Genomic DNA, 12,917 nt, shown 5'->3' with positions numbered 1-12,917 from the left:
TCACTCTGACATAAGGGAGTAAGTTTTGTTTCATGTTTTCCTTCTGCTGGGGCATTCATCTTCAAAGTGCCTCGCACGCAACCGGGGAGCCTTAGAAGCATATCAGGGGCAATTCAAAGAGCTTTGCATGGAGCAGGAGGGGGTTCCTGTTCAAAGCCGCAGCCTTGCATCTGCCAGAGAAGAGCAGATTCAAAACCGAAGAGGTCACTTCACCTACCTGTAGTGGGATCTCATATTCAGAAGACTCCAACTAAAAATAAGGGATATTTAGGCAGTGTGATAACTGAAACCCTCTAGGCAATGCTCTTTCTCTCTCTCCCTCACACACAGACACATACAGAGCAATGCCTCCTTTAGAAAAAAACCCAAAACTGTAGGAGACATAATGGCCTCCAGAAAACTTACTCGCAGATTAGCTCTGTCTATAGCACCCTCCTGGTTTGAGAACGAAAGTTTCCAATGAGCTGGACCACCACAGACCTCTGCTCAAACCACCTGAAACAAGGAAACTAGAATAAGCAGTTGTTTAATGTATGATAGAGCAGTAAAAACACTGATTTCCTTCAATTACCCAATTTAGTGCCGTATAGAGGAAATATCCTGCTTGGTTCAGAAATTACAATTATCTGTTCTGTGGTCAGACCTGGAAGCCCCTGGATAACATAAGGGCTCTGCTAGGATGGGCACTGTCTAAACACAGAGTAATACAGAGCTGCTTTCCCTAGAATTTACCATCTACGTGGGAAACAGAGAAAAGTAGGGAAGAAAGTATTGTTCTCCTCATTTTATACATGGAGAACTGAGACAAGGAGAGGTGCAGGTTCACATCACGATCAGATCAACGGACATTTAATGTCATTGATGAGGTTAAGGAAATCAGAAGTGGGTTTTTAAGTGAAGCAGAAGTATGAAAGTCTTGCAGATTATTTGTGGAGGCTTTGTATCAGGCACTTGACTTTTTTTAAAAAACAATTCAGATTAAATCTTTGTAATGCCTGCTTTTTGATAAGAAATAAGTAGCTCTGCAACTGCAAGGAAGTCTCCTATTTGCTACTGAGAGAGGGCAGTTGCATCCATGGGACTTTATCCCACTGCCCCAAGTTAGCAGGGTCTGTCCCTGCTCCCACTGCCATCGCACATCTGATGCTAGCCACCTCCCTCTTCCTTCAAACATTCACTGCTGCAGATACAAACCCCATCTTCGCATACAGTTTCTACCATCTGTAATAGTTCCTCAGTACCTACTGTCTTCAAGGACTTATTTTTTCTTTTTTTAAATATTTGATTAAAATGCACATATTGTAGTTGTCTTATTAAAAGCTGTAAAGCTTTTGGGACAGTCTTTGTCTGAATGGCACTTCACATATACAGTCTCATTACTCCCTGTATCAATTTTTTTTTTTTTTATTAGAAGTACCTTGTTTTGTTTTTCTTTTGAACTCAATTAAACATTGCCTCCGTTGCCACATGCTTCATTTTGCTGCAGTGCTGACTGCGGTATTTCAGATTCAGCGTGCTTACTCCAAGTTCGGTTTGTAACAGCAGGCCAAGATGGATCATAAACTTTATGCCTGATTCCGCTTCTTATGTAACATTTGGTTTTTTTCAAATTTTCCTACTTAGCAAATGTATTATTCCTTTAAAACACCTGATCAAATATACTGGGATCTGGGAGATAATTCCAAAATTTAATTCAGTTGTAAAATTATGCATGTACTACATATACTCACGTATAGCGTAATTTGCTACAAGGCATCTCTCAAGAAGAGCTCACCATTTTGAGACCCTTTCATACCCTAAGGCAGCTAGAACACACACTATGCTGTACAACCTGCTTTCAGAGGATTCCAAAGCTTGTATTTGCAATGCGTTTCCTTTTTTCCATATCTTATTCTCACTTCTGTTGCTCTTGCAGTGACCTCACCTGGAGCAATGAGGCTGCAAGCCCTCCATAGGTCTTCACAGAAAGAGCAATTGGTTTATGCCCCATATGTTTCCCAGGTTGTAAAACAGCATAAAAGTACAAATGAAGAGCCTCATACTATTTTTCTTCCCGCTGTGTGCAATCAAGCCAGAAAGTATCCTGTACTCAGAAAGAACCTGCAAATTACCCCAGTGTACCTGACCCACCAGCAGTAATACAACATTAGGACTATTTTCCCCCACTCACTCACATCGTCGGTGCGGCACTGGCTCTTCTCCTGCTGAGCTCCTCCAGCAGGTCTGCGATGCTGCCTCTCTCCATGATGCCTAGTTTGAAAGAAAAATCCTGAATGTGAACGAAATACAAACCCAGGCCACCAAAATATGTGAAGTATTTTTAAAGAACTTTACATCACTTTAGGTATCGCAGAATTGACCCCACATATCTGCGAAGTCGGAAACTGAAATAGATTTAACGCAGCTAAGAAATAACCACGGGAAAGCATTTCGGATTCAGCCAAGTATGAATTAAGGAAGTCTATTTTCTTCAAAGAAAGTTGAGGCTACCTTTCATTACATTCGACTACACCAATTATATAGAGCTCTAATGGAAAAGGTTTAAAAAGTACAAAGGTAAAACAAACAGCATTACTGCAATGCCCAGTAGGATGAAACGACTTCCTTACACGGTAGGTACAATTACAAAATTACTAAAAAAAGGAAGGAAGGAGGAATGGAAGGAGGGATTTCACGTACCTTGACCAGACTCACTGTGACCATGACATAAACCCAGGACACTACTGCACATATATTTGGGAAATTAGCCCCCATGTCCCCAGCTTCACTGCCAGAGCTCAGATCTGAACTCTATTTCTGTATTTCCTATTTGCTTCTAGCCAGAGAAGTGCGTTATTTCATAAATGCAAAGTTTTAGATAATGTTGCGTTTCTTTAAGTCTCTTCAAATTGTGTCTGTACTGTCCCACATCGTTGCAAGCTATTTACTTCCCTCTACTTTTACCCACATTTTCATTTGCAGGATGTGTGCCATTCAGCTCTATATTCCTTAAAAGTTGGATATCAAGTTCTTCATATGCCTAATTTGGGCTTAATTTGAGGCTGGGGTAAATCGTTACAACTCAGATGAAGTCAATAGGAGCACAGCGACTTACATCAGCTTTGTGTCAGTAAATACTGACAAGATTGATCTCAAACTTTTTCAGAACAAAAGATTTTTGAAGATGGATTAAACAACATAAATGCTGAGCTGTTTTCCTAGACTGCAAATGGCATAACACATGCTTTGTGTGACATCTCTGAATTATCCCTTCGTGGTAATGTTGACATTACATGGTATTGACTCATGGAAGAAGCTTAAATACCCTTTTAAGTTTTCAAGACTCTTTGACAAAGCACTATTTCATTAACAAAATGTTAATGGAATCTAGGAAGCTTGAATATACAGTATAGCCTGCTGGTTTCAAGAAGCTCTGTTCACTGACTGAGAGACGTGACTGCAACAGAGCAATGTAATTCTTATTTTTAGGCCAACAGAAAAGGGAGCATCTCAAGCAGGCCACTCATCAGTTGAGAAAGGAGGACCCAAGGCTACTTCCACAGCGCTCCACTAAAGGGCTACCACACCTTCTGCTGGAGAAGGGCAAAATAGCACAAACAAGAAAATGCGTCATACAAGGTACACCAGGAGAGACAGCAGGGCTGACCTTGGCTTGGAGCTAAGGCTTCTTGCTTGTGACTAGGGAGCATTGCCGTGCAGAATTGCCATGCTCTGGGGTCATGTTTGGGAAAAGGGTCATTGTGTGTCTACAGCTAAAATTGTTGGCTCTAAGTAACCTGCTAATGACACAAATGGCTCTCAAATAAGTACAGGGCTTTATAGTCGATGGGCTTACTGCTAGGAACAGATCTTGGTTTCCAGGTACTTGAGCCGACCGATTTCTAAGGTCCAATAGAACATTAGATGGTTTATGAACAACCACCCACAAATCTTTTTATCAATAAACTTGTAACTATTTATAATGCATGCTGCTCGTGACTGTAACATGCTCCCAACACCTTTTCAACATTGAACTCCATATAGATATCATTTCTAAGTTGAATCTTTGCATGCAAGGTGACAGACCTTTTCAAGGGAGAAGTTTACTCACACACAGAATAGTCAAATTTCTAAAGTTAAGCTTTTCTGCTGTTTTCTAGATCTGCAATTGCTTTAAGTAATAAGGAAAGCCATTATTAACAGAAGAGATTAGAAGGGATGGGCAGGGAAATACTAAACCTCTGTCCATTTGCTTGCTTTCTGCATTTGACAGCATTTTCTGTACCAACAGCTTCCACATTTCCTCCTCAACAGTCCATTTCCTCTTTTATATGGACTCACATAAAGTAACAAGTGGAAGAAAATCAAGCAAAAAAGAAATTAAAAATTCAGTGCATAAATGCAAAACTTGACTGAGGCATTCAAGGGCCACCTTACTGCCTGAAACTGCTTCTTTTTAATTGTTGAGATTTCAAGTTGATAAAATCCACAGTAGTAGAGATAACTTCTCCTGACTGCCCAGTAGAAGGCATGACGAGAAGTTGTCTGGAAAGGGGGGAAGGTCTCTGAGATACATTTGTATGCATCTGTGCAATATATTAATAAATAAATAAATAAATAAAGACAGTGGTACAGCTGCATATACAAATAACAGAATCAATCAAACATGGCAAAGCTGTGAAACACGTCTGCGTTCGGGTACTGATGACTGGATTAAAGGGTGAAGTAATCCAGGTGTTAATGAGACAGGAGTCAGGGAGCCTCGTGGGACCGTGCTCCACGCCTGCCATCACCAACGCCACCGGCAGTTTTGCCTCCAGCGTTGATGGGATCGGGACCGAGGATTATAAAGGAAGAGGGAGATCCTCAGCTGACATTTTTTAACTGATGGACAAAGGGCGTGTTCGCTGGCTGAAAACAGGCATTTTGGTGCTATAGCAAAGCTTCATACACATCTACCCAATTCCTATGTAACCAAGAGTGAAGTGATGCTGATGGCCGCTGCTGTTGCCAGGTTAATGCTCTCCTTCACAGCATCTTACCCTCTTGTTTTTGTTTTTTTAATTCAAGTCAAATTACCTTTGCCTCAAGAGGTGTACAACAACTACAGTATTAATTGCAGTCAGGTCCCCAAAGAGAAGAAAAATACTCCTGTAGAAAGGGACGAAAGGTTTTGTGCCAGGCTGCACGTAAAGCACAGATGATTCATCTTTCCAGATACCTCGTTTGCTCTCAAAAGGAGCGGAGGAAAGCTGCACCGCCTGAAGAGCGCTTGGCTGCACTGCACCGATGCAGAGGAGCCCTGCAAATCCTCTGCTCAGGGGATTCATTCCAGCACAAGGCAATTCCACCTTTCAACTCACTACAAAAACACAAAAGTGCCCAGAGCACATCCTTGGCAGGCAAAGCAGCCCCCCCAGACTGTCCTCCAGACATGGTTGTTAGAGGGCACTCCTTCAGCTAGGAGAGTTTCCTCAAAATCTTGATGTAACGAAATTAAAAATAAAAGATCGAGGCTCTTTAAGAATAAGCAAATAAAGTCCCGAATGGTCGCTACGGTAATAATGGCCGTACCAGCATAAGTGGAGCTTAACCTCTGCACACAACGAATACAGCCTATGAGCAGAGGATCCAGGTGATCTCGCTGGGCTCGATATTCCTACTCCTATGGAAATGCAGTAATCTAATGAAAGAGAAGGGAAGAACGCAGGGAACATTCCCCAAAGGTTTCTTGGAGAATACCATAGGTTTTGGTGTAAAACAATTTAAAGCACTTATAGAAAAATCGAAATTCAAGGGAATTATAGGAAGAAAGAAGTTTCAATCTTGACCGCAAAGTATCGCACTCAGTCAAGGACACTGAACTTTGTGATCTCGCTGGGGTCGTGAATTTTCCACATGAATTAACAGACGTCCATTGAGCCGCAGTGCCCAAGCAGGATTTTTATCCTGGCTGAAGATCTGCCCCACAACGTTCGCATCCCATTGCCAGGAAAGCATCTCCCACCCTCCAGATAGCATTGGTCAAAGCCCTCTGTGAATAACCACTTTATGATGCGAGACACTTACTATGCAGTGGGTCACTGGTAGCAGGGTTGAAAAAGGGACATTCAGATCTAAAATCACAAGCCTCTATAGTCAACGCTGAAAAAATTAGCTCTGTCTCAAAGGCTCTTACAGACCTAGGAGGATCAACACGTTCAAAGAACAGATTGCTGCAGTATGTTAGCAAAGGTTAGGGAAAGCTGAAAACCTTAAGGCCTTGCAAATCAATCTGTGTATTGCACAAAAGTTTCTCCTCTTCCAAACCTGAGACAAATGCAGATTGTATTCATCGTACTTTTAGAAAAACCTTTAATCAAAATCTCTCGCTCTCGTTTGAACAAGACCACAACACTCCAGAGATACAAAGAAAACTGGAAGGCAGAAGTTTTGCAGAAGGGGCGTTTTACTTCTAAAACTCCTCTTCATGCCCCTTGTGATTACACAGATTTCTAGTACCCTGTCAACTCAGTATATTTACACCCATATTTTTCTTCAGCTGCCACATTTAGCCACAAATGCTGTGACTGTAAATTAAAACACTTTTTTAAAAAAATGCCTCAACTACATCTGCAATTGCATTAACATACAACTCACTGGATGCAACTGGCACTACATGGTAGGATTTTTCTTTCCCATTCATAGGAAGGAGTTGAGCTGAGCTTAGCTGAGCTTAGCTGAGCTGTAGCCCATCGTCCTACCTGCCACTCAGGCACCTCTCTCACCAGCTCTTCCTCAAGGAGGATGTTCATTACTGCAGAAGAAAAACACCTGTGTAGTATCAGGCACTGCTGAGTTTCTTGAGGTAAGAGGATATTTATTATCTCTGTAGTACAACTATAGGAATCAGCCTTTTCTTTTCTTTTTTTTTTAGTCTCTGGATGGGTCTTTAAGTCAAAAGATCAAAGAACCGAGAATAGGTATACAAAAAACGATAATCCCAACACAGAGAGCTTCCAATCATAAATACTTGTCATTCTTAGCATAATATGCAACCTTCAATATACTGTTCTGTTTCAGGCACATTTAAGTACCCTATAGAAATTACTTTATGCTGCTATTATTCCTAAAGTACTTCAGATGAGTTTGGATCCATCATCATTCATCATGTCAGCCACTCTACGGATAGTTACACACACTTTGTCTGCTCAGTTTTATCAAATAGCTAGCCCTAGGTTTTATTAATTTTCACTGGTTTGCAGAAATTACAGAGCTCTTACACTTATTTATAAATTATATCCTAACTCATATCCATTTTCAGTGAAAAGCAAGCAGTGCTTTAGAGATACATTAGGTCTTCTGGTGCTGGTACTTCCATAAGAAGGGCATCCCAAATCTTGCCTTGTTGCTTGTAGCTTACCTTTCTCTGTTGTTTCTGTTTGCTGGGATTTAAACTTAAGGAGAAGCATTTCTTGTTGTTGCTGATAACTGCATTCCCGAGGGCAATGATTGACTTGTATGGTGGGTCTTTTTCTTTTTGGATGTTCAGCAGGCTGAGTTGACTTCAAACCTTTTACTCTTCAAACAATTTTACATCTGTGGGATTAGTAAGCATCCCTACGTAATCAAAGATAGAGAAAATCTGAACTTCCCTTGTCATGATAAAGGAGGAGAGAAAACCGGTGGCCAGCATATTGCATATCACCATCCAGTGTGGGGTTTTGCTCCCTTTTCCATAAATCACAAAATTTTTGGAAGAGCCGACAGAATTGGTCGTTACAGAAAGCAGCACACTCCAGCAAATCCACTCTGCAGCAGACTATGCAAACCCGAGCTGTAGGGTTGTTGGTGAACAGAAAATACGACGTTCACAGGAATTTCATTCCAAAACTTCTCCTGAAGTGAGGTAGAGAAAACTACACTATTTTAATAGGGTAATGTGGCAGCTCAACAAAGCTTTAACTGTCACCACGGACTGCATAGCTTTGTGCAAACAAACTGGTATTTGGTGGGAAGAGCAGCGAAGGTCTCAGCAGACACGTTAGAGCTCACATACATGAGGCTTCTGAGAGGAACAGGCTAAAATTTGAGAGGGAGGATGGAGCCATGGGATGTTTGATGTCAACAAGAGACTTCCTGACAGCAGCCAGCAAGCACGCCCCAGCGTGCGTGCGTGCGTGCACGTGGTGTAGCTACAAAACTGAGCAAGACTCCCCAAAATGGCTGCAGCCATCCTCCTCTTCTCAACCAGGGAGAAGTGTCTTTCTCAGGGATATAATGGGGCTCTCCTGAGGGTACATAACTACCTCCTAGCATTGTCAAGACGATAGGCAGCGTGAATTAACCGCAATCCACAACAGTTTTCCAAAATGCTCTCCCCTCCCATAAATTATGTTGTGTACTATTTATATACTTACGTATGTGAAGGTGTACAAAATATCCACTTATCTAGCATGCATAAATCACATTTTAAATATACATGTGTAAGCACATGTACGTGTTAAATCAACATGATGTTAGTTTTTGTACTTTCAGTGGAAATCACCCCCCCATTATTGTCAAAGCCACAATTGTTAATTTAACAGTTCTACTGCAAATAAAGAAAAGGAAAAGCAGAACAAATATTTAGCATATATATATTCAAAATGTTGTATACGTTTCCTCTAGAATGTTACTTCATTAGATTTTATACAGCACTTCTCTCCTCCTCGATGACTTTTTGCTCTGTAAAAGCTGTGTAAGAGGCACAGTGTAAATCAGAGCAAGCCCTGGTGGAGCGAAGAAAGGCATCGCATCCAGAGCCCCGGCCATGCAGCACAGCCACCCCGAGGCCACGCAAGCCCCGCGTGGCATCCACAGCATCGGTCCCACGAGCCCGTGTTTCAAAGAAACAGCAAAATGGGGAAGGACCTACTCAGGATGCGGACCCCGCTGGGGTGGCTCGGGGTCTGCAGCTCCCGCAAGCCTCCCTGCCACATGGGCACCTCTTGGCCCACCTTGGGCGTCCCTGGAGATGGAGCTTCCCTCCGCCCTGGCAGCTTCATGGGTACGGAGGTGGTTCCCATCTTCAAACACTTCCCTTTGGAGCACTTCAGCCACCTGTTCAGCGTAGTAAAATATCCAATCCATTTAATGAGGCATCCGGTAAAATAATTCCTTTGAAGTCCCTCAGACCATGACAGCAATTAACTCAAGACCCATCTTCACTTTTGTTGTTTTACCCACTCTCGTTCAAGATCAACAACATCACTGGTGGTGCAAATTATTTCCCTGCATAAGCAGTAAGGGAACGTGTCTCACATCCAGCAGTTACAGTCAGCTGGCAAAGTGACCTGATTGCAATTACAGCCATAACGCGTGGTTTCTTCAATGTCCCTGGGCTCATCCGCATTTTTTTAATAACCTCCATTTTGCAGACATAAGACTGTAAGGCAATTCATCGCGTTTACTACTGGCAGCATTTAGATATGTAGCCTACTGTACGTGTAGATGAGGCGGGTAAGGATGGCATCACAGGAGAACGATACACACAAATGGGATTGTGCACTGTGGCTCCTCTCAGTAAAACTGTTCCCAAGCACATCTCACTTCAGTATTACATATACACATATCTATTCAAAAACTTTTACCCTAATGTACGCAATGGGTACTATTTGCATGGCAAATCGTTTATAACAATGCACACTAAAAAGCAAATGTGACATCAAGTGGAGTATAAATAAATATAATTTTTGAAAAGCCAAAAAATCTAACTGAAATACGAGTTTCTCCACAACAGAAAATTAGAGAAATGAGGAAGATAGCAAGCAACAGATACACAAGCAGAGATCGTTAGTCTAAAAATGTCCTTGGAACAAACTTTTTCAAGGTTTTCTGCTTGTTTTATTTCTGTTTCTGTTTTTTTATTTATTTTGGGTTTTGTTTTTAAAGTGAGCAAGAATAAGGATAAAAGGAAACTAATTCCCTACTAAAGGGCCTCCTACGGCCCAAGCGGGATTGCCTGCTGACTCCAGCCACAGCGCCGTAACCTCTGCGAGGGGGAAGGCATGTGAGCGCACACATCCCCTCGAACGAGGTTCAACACAACGATTCTCACCGATGGCAATACAGACGTCACAGGGAAAAGAAAAGAGGATCCCAACCCTTCTCCTTCTCTGTACGTCCGACGATGCCACCTGCATCCTATACGTTAGTCTGTTGGCCAAGATTGCATCTCCAGACCCCCGAGGGCAGAACGACACACCACTCCGAAGTATAAAAGACAGGATAAATGGTCACAGCCTGGAATTTCTGTTCTGTGACAAATTCCAATATTTTCACGAGTGCGGAAGGGAAGTGAAATCTTAAAAGATTCCTGCAAAACTGAAGTTATGAAAACATTTGATGGAAATTTTACATTTTAATAATATGCAGTGGTAGTCTGAAAATGTTAAAATTACCCAAATGTAACAAAATGTAAGATAAAGCATATAGTAAACATGAGAACTACACTATAAATAAAAAAACCCCAAACAACCAGAAACCTGAACAAATCAAAACATTTCAGCATCATCAAAATGAAACACTTCAACATTATACCAAGAGATGAAAGTCAAAGGATGCATCGGAACACATTTTCTCTCAAAACTGATTATAATCAACGAAATTCCTATGGACAATTTCATTTTTATTCAAACTCGATTCCGGATTCAGAGCTGTTTGAACATGTTTTGACTATCTATACCCAAGAAAATTGCTGCCATGCCGACCTCTGCAAAGGTGATGCAGGCAAATGGAAGAGTGTTACTCATTCTTACCAAAGGAAAGCCTAAGACCTATGTTTTCTATAAAATTGGTGGTCTCGGCTTATTTCTCAGCAAAAATGCTTTAAGGAGAGGTAAAGGAAAGCTATTGTTACTAAGACTTTCTTACTGTAAGAAACCATACTACAGTGCATTTACTGGTATGCTATAAAATACCATAAATCATTCTGACAACATGATACTTGTCAAAATAAAGGCATAAAATACATCTTGGAATAAAATATCCTCAATCTTATTTATTTGTTTGCTCACTCATGCCATTTGGCTTTTCTCAGTGGGTTTCCCAATCGTTAGGGTGAATTAGTGAGATTCTGCTGTAAAAACATAACCATGTGTATATTCACAGGCTTATACACACTGAATATCTGCATATAGCACTGTACAGTCATTCAAGAGAACTAAAAATAAAGCTTTCAAAGGACACTTCAGTTTTCCTGCAATATTTTTTCCCTTTTCCAGCATTTTTCCCCCTTCCCCCCCCCCGCCAAATATTTCACTAATGCTCAACGGTGGCATGGTTTAAGGGAGTCCTGCGTGGAAAGCTCCTTCAGCTGCTTAGCCCAACAGCATAAATTTGATCTCGTAATTAGTATTCAGCTCAGCATCTTGGATAGAAACCAATGTTACAGCCAAGAGGTGGTTTAAATCACATAAATCATAGATCAATGACAGAACTCTAAGCACTGGATAGATTACAAAAGTAAGCTTTAGTTAAAAATAGATTAACCATTTCCCTGCAGGAATTCCTTCAAAAAAGCCCTGAATATAAAACAAATAAAATTAAATCTGATAATTTTTTTTTTAATGTATGCATATACTAGATGAATTGTTCTTTCCCTTGACAGTTACGCACTGATTAAAGAAATGTGTTAACATGCTATTTCAATGGAAAATATTGTAAATTGTGGAGACTTTAATTTTTTTAATGAGCCTTTAATAGCCAGAAAGAACGTACCAGCAATGTTGTGTACAGCCAGGTTTATAGCAAATGTCACAGCAACTAACAGATACTTCTTTAGTTGCTGTTTTTATAAAAAGGGTAAAAATCCCTCTCAAGCCAAGAAAAATGTTTTTGAGAAGTGTTTTTAAAGTATTTTATGTTTTAAATTTTAGTTAATGAAGCACCCAGTCCTAAGAAGTATCATGAGCCATCTGCTATCCCCATTTAAGCGCCCATGGAGGTACTCAGCATCTTGGAGGACTGTGCCCAAGACCACCAAATTATTAAAAGTTCAGTGGAAGAGGAAATATGGGGCTGAATCTCTTCCCCTTGACTAAGGAAGGAAAGATGGTTTGGCTCCTGCAATCAAATTCTCCACCAGTGTAAACCAGCCTTACACCAAACGGGGGGCGTACCAACGGATGCAGATCGTGTCAACGAGCAATCCACCCTGCAAACTGAGAACTGCAGAATACAAATTAAATGTATGTGCTTGCTCCTGTGTATTTTAGTATGTTTTCTTCCCGTGAGGTCAGACATTATTCAAAAGAAAAAAAAAAAAAAAAGGAAAAAAACCTTTTCAGCATCTGAAGGAAAATTTTGCATGTCTGTTTTCTTAGTTGCAGACTTGAAAGTGAGAAATGCCATAGCAGCACCTCAGCCATTTTTCAGGCCAGAGAATCACAGAGTTCCAAGCCATTGCGGCTGGAATAATGCACTTGAATTCCTCCCGTTGACTGGCAGGCACGCAGGAGGAAGAGAGCCTTTAAACACACACAGTCCGAGGCAGTTCAAGCGACGTCAAACAGAAGAAAAGCCGCCTGAGCGTCAGGCACCCAGTTCTGCCACCTCGTACGCCCTTTTAGACTCTTTAAATGCAGCTTAAAATTAGTTAGTAAATAATCAAACAAACTGAGAGAAACCCAAAACTTCCTATCTCTGGACTAACAAATTTTGATCAAGTGGAGAACTGAAAATACAGGAATTCACCCCAATAAAAAGCTGCACAATTCTTGAACTGGTAAATAATTGTTATAGCCATGACAGAGTGAAACCAGACTTGGTGAACCCCAATACCTGGTTGTATATTTAACTTTCCACAGATCCCAAAAACGTGAATACAGTTGTTGTTGCCAAATCTAGAATTTTAAAAATAAATAATACTGCTTTTATAGGCATTTACATTTGTTTTCAAATACTCTAGCTCCGTCAAA

At 41.0% G+C, this 12,917-nt stretch overlaps 1 long non-coding RNA gene across 8 annotated transcripts in view; it reads right to left on the bottom strand.

Annotated features, from left to right (window-relative positions):
• The window catches only part of LOC128153881 (uncharacterized), an 88,074-nt gene that overhangs the window by 35,226 nt on the left and 39,931 nt on the right, over positions 1-12,917 (bottom strand). For 4 of the 8 annotated variants that reach the window (XR_008239128.1, XR_008239129.1, XR_008239135.1 and 1 more), the window contains 2 exons: positions 2,175-2,250; positions 406-495 (listed from right to left, as the gene is read on the bottom strand). This is a non-coding gene — a long non-coding RNA (uncharacterized LOC128153881). Of the gene's footprint in view, positions 1-405; positions 496-2,170; positions 2,251-5,553; positions 5,663-8,957; positions 9,061-12,917 lie in introns of all 8 variants that reach the window. The other 4 variants (XR_008239134.1, XR_008239133.1, XR_008239132.1 and 1 more) reach the window with 4 other exon arrangements.

Source organism: Harpia harpyja, chromosome 18, assembly GCF_026419915.1.
Source record: "Harpia harpyja isolate bHarHar1 chromosome 18, bHarHar1 primary haplotype, whole genome shotgun sequence".
Classification (NCBI taxonomy): Eukaryota; Metazoa; Chordata; class Aves; order Accipitriformes; family Accipitridae; genus Harpia; species Harpia harpyja.
This window is presented reverse-complemented; position numbering and strand designations above follow the sequence as displayed.